This window comes from Cupressus sempervirens, chromosome 2 (genome assembly GCF_028749045.1).
Source record: "Cupressus sempervirens isolate cs-2001-9-10 chromosome 2, ASM2874904v1, whole genome shotgun sequence".
Classification (NCBI taxonomy): domain Eukaryota; kingdom Viridiplantae; phylum Streptophyta; class Pinopsida; order Cupressales; family Cupressaceae; genus Cupressus; species Cupressus sempervirens.
The window spans coordinates 100,378,249-100,395,819 of record NC_143119.1 but is presented as its reverse complement, the minus strand read 5'-3'; positions in this window follow the sequence as shown (position 1 = coordinate 100,395,819).

The window sequence follows — 17,571 nt, the reverse complement described above, 5'->3', positions numbered from 1 at the left end:
AAATTGCTTCTCTGGTAGAAATGGACAACATGTTGCTTTCTCTATAAGTTGTATGCAGACATCGAGCTAATCTTACAAGAGATTGTCTATCACACTTGTCCACCAAGCAGGAGAAAGTATTTGATTGTCAATATTAAGGTATATTAATCTTCTAAGTTTACTAAAAATTTAGTCACGCCTTGTAAGTATAATGTTTACTTCATAGATATCAAGTGGTGAGTTCATAAGAATATTTGAATCTATTTATATGTTTTGTGTGCCAAACTTAAAGTTATCAACATCAATATGGTCTTGGGTGATTAGTAGTTTAATGTGTAGTAAATGTATATGAAGTTCTGATGCTTATTTTTTCTGTTGTATGGCATTTAAGAAATATGCTACATTTGTAACACTTCATAGTATTATGTCACAAGAAAATATTATTCATATTATCCGAGGTTGAGGTTGTGGGATCTTTCCAGCTAGATCAACCTATTATGAATACATTGTATTATATTTTTGAGCATTTTCAACATGAGAGTGTCCAACATTTTTGGTTGGTTCAACAACTAGTTCATTTTGATATTGTTGTGATTAGTAATCATACTATAGGAAAGTAAATGAAGTTCCTAAATCAATGATTTGAAATGGCCATGAAAATGAAGGCAGAGTATGCTGGTGAATTCCATTGGAATAGAATGAGGATGACTAAGCCATTGAAGCATTGAAACTCAAGTATCAAGAAGTTGCATTCAAGACATTGAAGGATTATAAATCAATAACAATACTATAGCAGAGACTATACATTCAAGTTTATTTTATTTGATATTTGACTATTGATTCAAGTTTAGTTTATTTGAATAGTTTATTTTATATTTGACAATTCATTTAGGTTTATTGACCATGGTGTGATTTGGAGTCAATTTTTTGATAGTGCTTACATTTTTCTATCAAATTTTTGTAGAGATGCAAAATGATTTTTTGGTGAATTTCATCTTCTGCAATACCACCCAATGTTATATTCAATCATCTAAAATATGTCAAAGGCCAATACAATGGCCACCTATTCCTCATTCAAAATCTATCTTTTATTATGGATCATCTATAAGTATAATCTTTTATTCGTTATGGTCTCGTATAAAGGTGGCTAGATTTCAATGTCGTTGTATTCAATTCAATAAAAATATATATTGTATTCACATAGGAAGTCTAATGTCTTGCTATGAATTATTTTGTTGATTTCACCAGCCTTAAATAAAAAAAATACATTTCAAATTGTCACAATGGTTAGAAGTTAAGTGCACATCTTACTTACTGATTAATAAAATAAAGGCATATTGCAATATTTGTAAAAGTAGTTGCACCAAACAAGACATAATGTTAGAAAAGAGATGAAATATAAAGTTAATGTAAATTTAATGTAAAATATGTCCCAATGCTTCATCTATGGCTTGTGAGTATTGACATTTTCTAGAAACTTATCTATACCATATATCCATATTATGTTTGAAATAAGATCAAATTAATCTATACAATCATATCACAAAGATATTATTGTTTTTCTTTAGTCTAATGTTTATACTACTAAGAAAAGGGTTACATCAAAAGGAGGAGCATACTCTCCAGTACATAACCACTTCAAAAAACAAACCCATGCTACTACCTCAATGAAATATATAACCTATCCCATTGCCAATAGAGATAAGCCTTTCTGACAATTCTAATGGGAATAGGTTCACGTTCAAAGAACAAAAAGCCTCAAATTTTCTCATGTCGAACTCCTCCACTACACATTTTTGAAACACCTTCAAAGCCTTTTTCATCAACTTTGTCTTACCTACCTCTTCCATATAAAACAAACTCAAAATCCCTCTACCTAATAATCTTGTATCAATCAGATCCATTGCAATAGATACCTCCATGCAAATATCTTCTGCTAACATTCTACGAATCATACCATTAACTAGCGCTAAGTGTCCAAACACTTGGACAATAGGACAAAAAAGATCAAAAATTATTTTCCCATATGCATATGCCTAGCCAACCAATAATCCACCCCAATAGGTCAATAATGGTAACTTTCTCTTGACCATTAGCCTACTTAAAAAGACTTGTAATTTGCTCATCTAGAGCCTCCACCAAGTCTAAAACCTACATACATTTGCACCTTATCCCTAAAAAAGCCATCAAGTTAGTGCAAAAGAAAGAGCATAATTCCTTTAAAAATCAAACAAATTGAATGTCACTAGCTCTTAAGCCAAGATTCAACAAGATATTCAATCAAACTTGCTACTAGGATATTGAAACCTTCCAGAAAAGTAGTGGACCAAAACTACAAGAGGACTAAGTTCACAAGAAACACTCCTTTTAGCATATGATGTGACTTCTTCTACATTAACCCATACCCTTTCTCATGAAGGCTTGCATATCTTCTGTAATAATCTCATGCAAGGATGTCGACAAAAGATCTACACAATCAAATGTTTCAACTCTTTGATTTGCCAATTTATCAGCCACTTTATTCCCTTCTCAATCTCATGTTTTCAACCACATGGAATAGGGAAAGCAAAATGTAGAAAAAAATATAACCTCAATCTCAAAATTTTGATTGATCAATTAAACAGCTTCTTTAAGCTCATATTTCAATAAAACCATATGACCAATGGACATCATACATAAAATAATTTTGATAGTTTGATAGTTATGATTTCAATATTAATTATTTTATAGAATTTTGCTTGTTGCTGCAAAAAAAATTTAACTCTGACTACCATCACTATTTTGATGTTTACTACAATTAACAGTGTAAGAAACCTGTCAAAACATCTCTACAGGTCATCGATATTTCGATAGATACTACCATTGAGAGTATGAAAAATCCATCACAACATATCTCTAGGTTGTCAATATTTCCATGCCTTCCACCATTGATGATGTGGACTACCTACTCATAAGCATTGATAGTTTGACATTTTGAACAAGTTGTTAGGCATCGGTATGGGACAATGATGGCAATAATTTTTTATAGTTGTCTGTCAATATATCAAAACTCATCTTGGTCGTCGAACTCTCACATAAGCATTGATAGTTCAACATTCTGACCCAGTTGGCTAATGCCACCATGGGACAATGATGGCAATAATTTTTTATAGTTCTTTTGTCGATATATCGATACTCATCTTGCTTATCAAACTTGTGACTACAGTTTAGTGATGGTAGGTTTTGATATTTTTAAGTCACAATTTCAATGAAAAAGTGTTGAAAAATAGGTCCAAAATTACTAGTGGAGGGTGCCACACAGTCAAGATATCCATCAATGTGATTTTGCAATAGTTAATGCTAGCATCCAATTTTTGGTTGCAAGGTTGCAAAGGTTAGAGGGAATCTATAGTTAATCTTCCTTGACCATTAGATCTTGTTAGATTGATGGCTGGCATTTCCCCACTTTTTTTAATATGCATGATGTTTAGCCAAAGTGGGGAAGTGGGCATTCACCACGTGGGCATGGTGAGATTAGCCATTTCATGAATCACCAGACATTACTAAGTTGGATAAGGTGCAAGATGTTTTTTCCTAATTTTCCAAAGGTGCAACACATAAATGAAAGTAAATGCTAAGTTGGACTAGTGGGTCCGATGTTTTTGAAGTGAACATAGTAATTGCTAGGATCATTTAGGATTTCCAATCAAATGAGGATTGACGATTATCACTTACCAAAATTTTGAAGATGATCAAACTTTAGCTAAAGTGGAAAAGCAAGCATGTGACATGTATCATGATGGGCTAGGTGGATTCAAGTTCTCTTCATCATATCATCACAAGGGTTAGAAGGCATTTTAATGTTAATCATTTTGAAGAAGTATTTTTTCAAATGAGGATAGATAAATTGAATCGACATCATTCCATCAAAAGCTTCAAAGCTTCAAGATGAAAATTTGCAAAGTTGTGAAGTTAATAGAACAACCAAGTTGACGATCATCATCGTGCATGGTTAAAAGGAAACCCTAGGTCAGAGTGGAAAAGTGGAAAAAGCCTATTATTGTAGCCTCACAAGGTTAAAAGATGGGTTAAGAGTTAGGTTTGTGGGAGAGCAAGCAACAGTTAAAGATGTCTTCACAGTTTCGCAGGTCAACATGATCAATGATGGAATACAGTTGTGAGGTTGCGATGACATGAAGTGGTCAGTTTAGCAATTATCACAAGGATGCAATAGTTAGTAAATTGAAGAGACACTAGGCTATGAAGAAATGATAAATACCTAAGATGAAGACATCATTGTTTCACAAGACCAAACAATTAAATAAGAAACTAAGTTGCGAAGCCGTGAACAAGGTAGTCAATAGGTCAACCTAATAGAAAGAAGGTTGGGGCACAAGGTGGTAGAATGCTTAAAGGTTATAGGACCACATGGTGAGTTTGAAGGTTGATTTCTATTGAATGAAGACAAACTGACTTGGCATGGTTGCAAACATAGAATTAAGTAGCTTTCTAATGGCGAACAGGTCCTTGATCACTTGCAACTACTATTTTGAGTGTACTCCATGCCTGATGAATGTAGAATTCCACCTACCACCACCATGGTTATCCATCTACCAAATTAGATTAGTCATGGCCATCATTTGTATCTCTTCAAGGCTTGAATTACATAGAAAGATTTGATTTCTACATAAAGACATGCACCCTGATCAAATCTTTCTAGAATTGGCAGTGATTGTTCTCTGCAACTTAAAGGTAGTTGTTAAGTTTTGGCTTCTAGTAGAAGTTTTTCTCAATTATTCTTGAGCCATAAAAGTAATTTTTGTAACCCTTCAAAGGTTCGGTCTTTTCTCTAATTCTATAGCAATTTTATTGCATGCTCTACTACTGTAATTTCATTTTGCCTTTGAGGGTATGTATGGGATCATAATATGCCAAAAAGTGGTGATGTGAAAAATATGTTGTTTTGGAACATCTAAAAGCATTTCAAAATTCACTTTGACTTTCTTTCCACCCATCTTGATACCAAACCAAAAATGCAATATCTTGCCTGATCGAGTACCTGATTTGAGAACAAGTTTTTGATTTGAGAATAGGTAGCCGATTTATGTTCCCAAATCATGGCACCAAATTTAAATTTAAAGGGAGTGGAGACCACTTTTTAAGATAAAATTTGATTTTTATTTACCAAACTCAAAGGGGGACCAATTTTTAAGTTATATAGAGTCCTAGTATAATATAGTTATAGCATAATTGGTGGGGGGGAGGGGGATTGGGTGGGGGGCAATTATTATATATAGTTACTAAAATTTACTATATAGTATTAAATAATAATTTTATATATAGTTATTACTTATTACATATTATTATTTATCATTTAATTATTTCATATATAGTTATTTCTTATTATATATTATTATATAATTATGTGTCATATATATTATTATTATATGTGATATATATTAGTAACCTAAGTTAATAAACTATATGATAATGTATGTTTCTAGGGATCTGCATAGGGACATGCATGTGTTCCAATGAATTCAAATGGGTCATGGGATACCCTATGATCCCTTTTGACCCATTATATGACAACATATCTTCCTAAGGGTCAAAGGATGCCTAGGGACATACATCTTGTATTTCAATGGGTAGAAAGGGGTTATGGAGTGTCTTATGACCCCTTTCAACCTATTACATGATAACATATGTTCCTAGGGGTCTTAGGACCCTTATAGACATATATTTTGTGTCACAATGGCTCAAAAGGGGTCATAGAGTATCTTATGACCCTTTCAACCCATTACATGACAACATACGTTCCTATAGGTCATAGGACCCCTATGAACATATGTTGTCATGTAATGGGCTAAAAGGGGTTATAGGATATCTAATGACCCCTTTCACCTATTAGAATACAACATGTATGGCTTTAGGGTCTTAGGACCCTTAGGAACATATGTTATCATGTAATGGGTCAAAATTTGACCCATTAGAGCACAACAAACATGATGATAAGGGTCCTAGGACCCCTAGGAACATTTATTCTCATGTAATGTGTCAAAAGGGATAATATAATACCCTATGATCCCTTTCTACCCATTGGAATATAAGAGGTATTTCCTTAGGGGTCATAGGATACCCTATGACCCCTTTCTATCTGTTGGAACACAACATATATGTCCCTAGGGACCCTAGGATCCCTAGGAACATAAGTTATCATGTATTTGATTTAAATGAATCAGAGGTTATTCTATAACCCCTATAACCCATTTCAATACTAGCATGCTTGTCCCTAGGGGTCTTAGGATGCACAAGAACATATTTTGTCATGTAATGGGTCGAAAGGGGTCATAAGGTATCTTTTAACCCCATTCGACCCATTAGAACACAATATGTATGTCCCTAGGGGTCTGATAAATCCTATGAACATATTTTGTCATGTAATAGGTTGAAATGTGTCATAACATGCCCTATGGCCCCTTTTTACCCATTACAACACATCATGTATGTCCCTAGGGGTCCTAGGTGCCATAGGAACATACATCATGTGTTTGAATGGGCCAAAAAGGGTCATAGGGTTCCCTAAACCATATGACCCCTTTTGACCTATTAAATGATAACATATGTTCATAGGGGTCCTAGAACCCCTAGGAAAACATATCATGTGTTCAAATGAGTCAAAAGGGGTCAAAGAGTACCCCATGACCCCTTTTAATACATTATATGACAATATATGTTCTTAGGGGTCCTAGGACCCCTAGGGACATAAATAATGTGTTTAAATGGGTTGAAAGGGGCCATAGAGTAACCTATGACCTATTTTGACCCATTAAATGATAACATATGTTCCTAAAGGTCCTAGGACGACTAGGAACATATATCATGTATTCAAATCAGGTGAAACGGGTCATAGAGTACCCTATGATCCCTTTCAACATATTTCATAACAACATATGTCTTTCAGGGTCCTAGGAGCCCTCGAGACCTATTTTATTTTTTTGAATGGATCGAAAGGGGTCATAGGATAATCTATGACTCCTTTTAGCGCATTTCATGATAACATACATCCTTAGGGGTGTTAGGACCCCTAGGGACCTATTCAATTTGTTTGAATGGGTTGAAAGGGATCATAGGATAACCTATGAACACTTTTGATGCATTTCATTCTAAAACATGTCCCTAGAGGTCTTAGGCCACGTAAGGATCTATTAAATTTGTTCAAATGGATTGAAAGGGATCATAGGATAACTTATGGTTGCTTTCAGCATATTTCATGATAACATATGTCCCTAGGGGTGCTCGGACCCCTAGGGACCTAATTTATTCATTTGAATGGGTTGAATGAGGCCATAACATAACCTATAACCTCTTTCAACACATCCCATGAAAACAATGTCTCTAGGGGTCCTAGGGACTTATTTTAATTGTTTGAACAAGTTTAAAGTGGTCATAGGTTAACCTATGACACCCTTCAATGCATTTCATGACAACATATGTCCCTAAGACCTATTTGATTTGTTTGAATGGATCGAAAGGGGTTATAAGATACTTATGACCCATTTTAATGCATTTCATGACAACATATGTCCCTAAGACCTATTTGTTTTGTTTGAATGGGTTGAAAGGGGTCATAAGATACTTATGACCCATTTTAATGCATTTCATGACAACATATGTCCCTAGGGGTTCTATTGTTAGAAAAAATAGTCTACCAAGCTAAATGAGGGGGGGGGAGTGGCGGCGGGGGTGAATCAATTACCCAACAATTAAAACATTTATCTTTTTTAATAAAACTTAACCATTCAACCAAAGTAAAAAAACAACCATAATAAAATACACATAGAAAAATATACCAAATATGTTGACTAGGGAAACCCTTGATCAGAGGGAAAACCTCGGTGGGATGCCCACAAGATGACGTACTAATATAAATATTCCTTGTTAGAGGATGGATCCTGTTAGTAGTCTATTACAACATTTAGTACAATAAGTCCCTATTAGGAGACTTTGAATCCCTATTAGGAGATTCCAACCCTATTAGGATTTGTAGTATAATATATGCAAGATGATCCCATTGCCCAAACAAGCAATTTCAACTACAAGAAGAGGTCACTGCTCAAACAAGTGATTTACAGTTATCTTCCTTCTTTCATCTATCCTATCAATCAGACCAATCATTGTTAGACCTTGTAGACTAGGATATGAACCTCGGATCCAAATACCAGACCTTAGATCACTCAACAAAATATTGGCAATGAAGTTTCCTTCACTTCTGCACTGCTCTGCTCAACTTCGCATCCTACACTCTCTATTACTTATCATCAATCATCATAAACATATCATTCATGCCATGATAAAGGAAAAAGTCATTCCTTTATACCAAGTCCTAAAAAAAAATCCCTAAGTTGGCTATTAGTCCTTCTCAATTAATTATTATAGGACCACATTAAGAACACATTACACTTAGTGATAACATTAATCTTCTGTCTTGCAACTTGAATAACTTTCCATACACACAACATTATGACAAGAAAGCTTAGCCACACCATCAACAACATGTCTTCTTCATGCCCTCAACCTTGATTCTTAGAATAACAACTCTACTAAGAGATATAACAAGTTTACCAGAATAGGACTCTATAAACTCTATCTTAAAACAAACATCACCAAAACTCTCATAATTTCTTCTAGACTTATCCTTTCTTATTTTGATGTTAACTGCATATACCAAATACTCAGAAGTATCTCCCATGATCTCATATAGTTATAATACCCAACTAGCCATCTATACCAACTTGATCTTTTTGTTGTTCTTCTGTCAGATACCACAAAAAACTGCTTTGTTGACATCAATGAAAAACTCAATCACGAATGTAACATATCATCATAATAACATATCTACAATACTCTCCCATGGGAATATCATCAGCATTCATTTTTGTAACCAATCTTCTAACAATCTTCCTGATCTTTCAAAAATCTCCCCCTTTGGCATTGATGACAACATAGATGAAAAAATATCTAGTTCCAAGAATACCAACAAAAGATTGTTTCTTCTTTTCAAATCCTCTTCATCAATCATTATCCCCCATTGATATACCTCACTATGCTTTCTACAATACTTCTCCCCATGATGTTCCATGATGTTTTTCATTCAATACTCTCCCCCATTGACATCAATGTCAAAGGTTTCAACAACCAACATCTCTACATTAAACTCTGCAACAACTGATTCTTACTAGCTTGAGTGTCAAAAGACACTGTTCACAATAATATCCAACAAGAGTCCCAGATGATTCTATTCATTATAGATACTCCCCCATTCAGGAAGCGTCAACATTCAGTCTAGACAAACAATGGTGCTTTGTTATCCTGGATTGATGCACTCTTGCATCTTCTACTTTGATATAGGAAAGGACATAACCCCAAGCATACCTCGCAAATACTCAAAAGTCTCTTTGGGAAGAGGCTTAGTGAATATATCTACAATCTTCTCTTTAGTGCTCACATACTCCAATCTAATTTTCTTTTCTGCAACTTTTTCTCTCAACATATGATACTTAATAGAAATGTGCTTAGTCTTAGAATGCAACACTAGATTCTTAGACATATTTACCATGTTTGTGTTGTCACAATGTATGACAATAGGTTCATTGATTTCTATCCTTATATCCTTCATCATCTACTTCATCCAAATGACTTGATTGCAATTACTTGTTGCAGCAACCTACTCTACTTTCGCTATACTTTGTGATGTATAATCTTGCTTCTTGCTTAACCAAGAAACCAATCTTCCTCCAAAAAAGAAAGCTCCACCACTAGTGCTTTTTTTTGGTCATCCATACTGCTTGCCCAATCTGCATTAGTATAAGCACCTAGAGTGAAATCATTAGATCTGTCATACCACAACCTAAATTTTGAAGTTCCTTTCAGATATCTAAATATCTTTTTTTACTGCTACATAGCATACTTCTTTGGGATCAGCCTAGAATCTTGCAACAATTCCAACTACATTTGCTATATTAGGCCTTGTGTGAATAAGATATTGTAATCCTTAGATCATAGATTTGTACTTTTTCTATTCAACAGTAAGTGTCTCATCCTTTGTAGATAACTTGTGTCTAGTTACCATAGGTGTTCCAATGGGTTTACATACTTCCAAACCAAACCTTTTCAATAAATCCTTCAAGTACTTAGTCTGAGAAATAAAGATTCCTTCTTTATTCTGTACAATCTGCAATCCTAAGAAATATTTCATCTCTCCTATCATACTCATCTCAAATTCTTTCTTCATCTCTTTAGCAAACTTTTTAATTTCTTTATCATTTCCTCCAAATATGATATCATTAACAAATGTTACCAAAATCATCAAACCATCATCAATTTCTTTCCAATACAGATTATTGTCTACCATAACTTTTCTATATCCAAGCTTTGTCAAATGCTTTTCCAACCTCACATACTAGGTTCTTGGTGCTTGCTTCAATCCATACAATGCTTTCCTTAGTCTATATGCTATGTCCTTGTCATCTGTCAAAGGACATCCTTTAGACTGCTCAATGTACACTTATTCAAGTTCTCCATTCAAAAATGCTAACTTGACATCCATCTGATATACTTTGAATTTCTTCTATGTTGCATAGCCTAAGAATAATCTTACCACTTCTATTCTATCCAGTGGAGCATAGGTTTCATCATAGTCTATTCCTTCTTTCTATGAGTAACCTTTACATACCAATCTTGCTTTATTCCTTAAAAATTCTCCTAGTTTATTCATCTTGTTCCTAAATAGCCATTTGGTTCCTATCACATTCTTGTTTGTTGGTCTAGGGACCAATTCTCATATTTCATTCTTTACTATCTAATCCAATTCCTCTTTGATAGCTTGTTTCCAATAATCATCTTTGCATACTCCATCTATATCCTTAGGCTCAACTTGAGATATCAAGAATAATTCTTCATTGACTCTACTTCTTTTCATCACTCCTTTGTCTTTGCTTTCGATGATATATTCAAATGGGTGATTCTTTATCATATTCTTTTCTAAAGTAGAAGTTTCTATCTCAATTCTTGGCTTTATTGAAGGTTCTAAGCTTTGTTCCTGGCTTGACTCTCCTTCATTCTAAAAATCATTGTTAGTCTCAAGAAATACCTCATCATTCCTTGGCTTAGTAACAACATCATCATCTGAATTGTAATCAACTATTCTCTCTTGTATTTTTAATTTCTCATCAATTCTCACATTTGCATTTTCCATAATAGTCTTAATTCTCTAATTATAACATCTATAAGTCTTTCTTTTCAATGAATAACCAAGAATCATACCTTTATCACTTCTAGCATCAAACTTACCAATATCATCATCTATTTTGATATAACACTTACTCCCAAAGATTCTAAAATACTTAACTGTAGGTGAGTGACCAAACCATACTTCATAAGGGGTCATGTTTGTGTCTTTCCTAACTTGCATTATGTTCACAGTGTAAATTGTTGTATTCACAACTTCTCTCCAAAATGTCTTGGATTCATCATTCTTTGCTAACATAGCTCTTGTTTATTTTGTAATTGGGTTGTTTCTTCTTTTTGCTATACCATTATGTTCATTAGTCTTCAACTCAACTCTTTCTTCTACTCTAGGATCAGATCTTTGTTCTTCAATCAGATTCCCATTCTACAAATTATTGTTAATGATAGCTTCCACATTTTCATGGTTAGCCTTGGGATCAACAATAGTTATCAAAGCTATGTCTTCTATTACTTCCTTTTCGTTAACCAATTCAAGCTTATTATCACAATCATTCAAGAATCTTTTCATACTTGCTTTAAATTCTTCATCTTCATCAGAAAGAAAATTCTTTCTAGTTTTTCTTACTCTCTTAGGGCATGTAGATGCATAATGAGAAAAATCATTACATATCCAATAAGAAAAAAATTCCATACCTTCTTTTCCTCTTTTCATAACTAGATCAATACTTACCATGATCTTCATGTCTTCTTTGGATCTGAACTTATCTTTACTTGTGGCTCTATCTAGAAACTCAATGCTCAACATAATTATGATCTCTTACCAAGAAGCTCCATCTTCTGGGTGTCAAAATTTCTTCTATCAGATGTAAGACTATGTTCTTTGAATATGTTTTCCATGGATCTCCTAAAGTTGTTAAACTTTATCTTCAAGGACCTAATGCTTTGATACCAATTGTTGGAAATAATGGTCCACCAAGATAAATGGGGGGCGGGGGTGTGGGTGGGGTGGTGAATTAGTTATCCAAAAATTAAAACATTTAATATTCTTTAAGAAAATTTAACCATTGAAAAAAAGTAAATATCAACCATAATAAAATTCACATAGACAAATACACCATATATGTTGACTAGGGAAATCTTGACCAGAGGGAAAACCCAGGTGGGAGTGATGCCCACAAGATGAAGTACTAATATAAATATTCCTTGTTAGAGGATGGAAGTTGTTAGGAGTCTATTACATCATTTATTACAATGAGTCCTTGTTAGGAGACTTTGAATCCGTATTAGGAGATCGCAACCTTTATAGGAGTTGTAGTATAATGTATGCAAGATGAGCCCACTACCCAAACATGCAATTTCAACTACAAGAAGAACTCACTGCTTAAACAAGTAATTTATTGTTATCTTCCTTCTTTTCTCTATCCTATTAACTGGACCAATTAGTGTCAAACCTTGTAGACCATGTCACAAACCTCAGATCCAAATACCAAACCTTTGATCACTCAACAAAACCTTGGCAATGAAGTTTCTTTCACTTCTGCATTGCTCTGCTAAACTTTGCATTCTGCTCTCCTTGCTTCTTATCATCAATCATCATAAACATATCTTTCATGCCATGATAAAGGAAAATGTCCTTCCTTTTTACCAAGTCCTCAAAAAAATTCCCTTAGTTAGTTGTTAGTCCTTCTCAATTAATTATTATAGGACCACATTAAGAACATGTTACACTTAGTGATAACATTAATCTTCAATCTTGCAACTTGAATAACTTTCTATACATGCAACATTATGACAAGTGAGCTTAGCCACATCATCACCAACATTTCTTCTTCATGTCCTCAACCTCGAGTCTCAGAATAACAACTCTGCTAAGAGATATATCAAGTTCACTAGAACATGCCTCTATAAACTCTATCTCAGAATAGACATCACCAAAACTCTCATAACTTCTTCTAGACTTATCCTTTCTTATTCCAACATTAATTGCATATACCAAATACTCAAAAGTATCTCCCACAATCTTAGATAGTTATAATACTCAACTAGTCATCTGTATCAACTTAATCATTTCACTATTCTTCTGTTAGATATTACAAAAAACTACTATGTTGACATCAATGAAACACTTAGTCATGAATGTAACATATCATCATAATAGCATATCTTCAATACTCCCCCATACAAATATCATTAGTATTCATGTTTGCAACCAATCTTCTAACAATCTCCCCGATCTTCCAACACCTATGACCCCTAGCAACCTATTTTGTTTGTTCAAATGGGTCGAAAGGGGTCATAGGTTAACCTATGATCCCTTTCGACACATTTCATCACAACGTATGTCCTTAGGGGTCCTGAATCCCTAGGGACCTATTTGATTTAATTTGTTAGAATGGGTCGAAAGGGATCATAGGATAACCTATGACCCCTTTCGATACATTTCATGACAACATATGTCTCTGGGGGTCCTAGGACCCCTAAGGACCTATTTCATTTGTTTGAATGACTTGAAAGAGTCATAGGATAACCTATGACCCTTTTCAACACATTTTATGAGAACATGTTTCCTTGGGGGTCCTAAGACCCCTAGGGACCTATTTGATTTGTTTGAATGGGTCGAAAGGGGTCATAGGATAACTTATGAGCCCTTTCAACACATTTCATGACAACATAGGACCCCTAGGGACCTATTTCATTTTTTTGAATGGGTCAAAAGGGGTCATAGTTTAACCTATGACCCCTTTCGACACATTTCATCACAACATATGTTCCTTGGGGTCCTAGGATCCCTAGGGACCCATTTTATTTCTTTGAATGGGTTGAAAGGGGTCATAGGTTAACCTATGACCCCTTTTAATGCATTTCACTACAACATATGTCCCTAGGGGTCCTAGGACCCCTATGGACCTGTTTGATTTGTTCAAATGGTTTGAATTAATCTATGACCCCTTTCGATGCATTTCATGACAACATATGTCCCTAGGTGTCCTAGGATCCCTAGGGACCTATTTGATTTTTTTGAATGGGTCGAAAGGGGCCATAGGATAACCTATGACTCCTTTCGATGTATTTTATGACAATATATGTCCCTAGGTATCCTAGGACCCCTAGGGACCTATTTGATTTGTTCGAATAGTCATAGGTTAACCTATGACCCCTTTTGACACATTTCATAACAACATATGTCCCTAGGGGTCCTACGACCCCTAGAGACCTATTTGGTTTGTTCGAATGGGTTGAAAGGTTTGACGTATTTTCTAACAACATATGTCCCTAGGGAGCTATTTGATTTATTTGAAAGGGTCGAAAGGGGTCATAAGATAACCTATGACCCCTGTCAATGTGTTTCATGACAACATATGCTCCTAGGGGTCCTATTTGATTTGTTCAAATAAGTTGAAATTGGTCATAGGTTAACCTATGACCTCTTTTGACACATTTTATCACAACATATGTCCCTAGGGGTCCTAAGACCCCTAGGGACCTATTTGATTTGTTTGAACGGGTCAAATTTTGATGTATTTCATGACAACATATGTCCCTAGGAGTCCTAGGGACCTATTTGATTTGTTTGAATGGGTTAAAAGGGGTCATAGGATAACCTATGACCCTTTTAATGTATTTCACGACAACATATGTCCCTAGGGGTCCTAGGATCCCTAGCAACCTATTTGATTTGTTCGAATGGATCGAAAGGGGTCATAGGAAAATCTATGACCCCTTTTAATGTATTTCATGACAACATATGTCCCTAGGGGTCTTAAGAACCCTAGGGACCTATTTGATTTGTTTGAATGGGTCGAAAGGGGTCATAGGTTAACCTATGAACCCTTTCAATGTATTTCATGAAAACATATGCCCCTAGGGGTTATACCTATGACCCCTTTCGATGAATTCATCACAACATATGTCCCCTGGCATCCTAGGACCCCTGGGACATATTTGATTTGTTTGCATGGGTTGAAATGGGTCATAGGATAACCTATGACTTTTTTTGATGCATTTCATGACAACATATGTTCCTGATGGTCCTAGGACCCTGAGGGACCTATCTATTTTTTCAAATGGGTCAAAAGGGGTCATAGTTTAACCTATGCCCCCTTTTGATGTATTTCATGACAACATATGTCCCTGGGGGTCCTAGGACCCCTAGGGACCTTTCATAGGTTAACCTATGACCTATGTGATTTGTAAGGAAGTCAACCTCCTCTAGAGATTTAATTGTATTGTTAAAGTCGCACAACTTGGAGATTGTTTCCATGTTTCACAAGGTTGAATTTAGGTCAAACTTTAGGCAATGGCACAAAAAAAAATTTTTGGCACATCTGGTGGGATGATATTGAAGAACTTTTTAAGTCTACTAGTTCACTGGTGTCAAAGAAAAGAAATTCAATGTATGTTGAGATGATAGTGTTTCTCTTAAGCATTCCAAGTCTTTAAGAGGCTCACATTCAAGAACTTGATGACTCCATCTCTATATCTTGGTTCTAGACTAGAAATGCTATAATTCATGTTGAAGGCTCATATAAGGGCATCTTCTAGAGGTACTTTTCAATATTCTAAACTGTCATTTTCAAATCCTAGAAGAAAGAGAAATTGACTCTCTCTATCACTAGTTTAGAGTTCATAACTAGCACATACACCTATTAGATCTCTTTCTACTCTTCCCATTGATAGATAATAACCTAGGGTACCATTTTTTAATATAAATAGATCATTTTTCTATATGGGCCTCCCTAGTGTATATGAGTAATGTTAGTATGCTAATAGAAACCAAATTTAAATAAAGCTTCTACAAACTAAACAAAATTCATAAACTTCAAGATAGACTAAGATGAGCTCTCAATTGAGAATATGAGCCATTAATGGACTCTCTCAATAAGAAGCTCTCTTGTTGAGGGGCTTTGTCTAAATAGATAGGATGTGTGCTCAAGCTTATGCTTCAAAAAGGGCTTCAAATGGAGTTGGAATTTGGGTGTGAGTGTATGGTTTTGATGTAAAATGGCTTCTTAAAATGGCATTATGACTTTACTTCATGGATTGTGTTGTTTTGCAAAGGGGAAGGATCCAATTTATAGGCAAGAGGCTTGAGGGATTAAGGGCTAATATGCAAGGATGGGAAAAAGCTCATGGAGGGCTCAGATTGCATGAGAAGAGAGCACATGGATTGTGCTTCCTTACAGCTAATCAAGGAGTGACACATGTCACAGGGTGAGAGGATGGATGAAAGGGGAAAGATGAGTCAACAAAGGAGGCTCAAGGGATAAAATCTTCATAAAGACCCTCATAATGACTTGTAAGAGCAATAAAAGGGCTTGGAAGAGTCATTTATGGCCTAGTGGGCTTCATAAAGTTTTATGGTTGAGATATTTTGAGGGAGATGAGAGAAATTTCAACTTGGGCTTGATTGGGAAGGTTTTAAGCTTGCTTAGGCTTGTGCAAATGATTAGAGGATGGATTAGGATGGTTTAGGATTAGCTTAGGGATAGGCAAGTGGATGGCATTTAATGAGGGTGGGTGAAGGAGGAGATATTTGTTAACTTTGGCTTGGGTTAGTAAGTCTTAACCCATTTTTAAGGAATGTGACAAGGTTAGGAGGGGATTAGGATTAGGTTTAAAGACATCTTCTAGAAGAGTCTAAACTTTGGATGAGGATAAAGACTTTCTAGAATAGTCTAGAATTTCCTAGGATGAGGATGAAGACTTTCTAGAAGAGACTAGAACTTCTTAGGATGAGGATAAATTAGATGTTTAGGAAATAAATAAAGTTTTATTTATTTCAAGGGTTTGGGTTGAGGAGATATTTATTAAAACTTTTTTAATAAACATGAGGATTAATATTTAATCTTAATTAAATATTTTGAGTTGGGATTAGGAGTAGGAAATGAAGGGATTAGCCTTTAATTAAAATTAAAGAAGGATTAGAAGATTTTGGAAGAGGTTAGTGGTCTTAAATAAATTGGCCAAGTTTTGGGCAAAAAAATAAATTTTTTATTTATTTTGGGTTTTTTGGTCAATTTATTAATTAAATAATTAATAAATAAGGAAATAATGTTTAAATAAGATTTAAACATTTTTGGGAGGGATTCCTTAATTAAATATTTTTAATTAAGATAAAGGGATTTAATGGCATAAAAATTAATTAATAAATGATGATGTCATCAGGAATTTTTTAGAAAATAAAAATACTTTATTTTCTAAAGGTTTTTAGGTGTCTACACCTAGAACTCAAGTGTTTGCTACCTTTAATGGTAGCATTCCTCTCATTTTAGCCTAAAGACACGATATCCCAATATCTACTCTTAAAAGTATAGATTCCATCAAGAGAGCACCCCATGAATATATTAGAGATTTTAATTATAG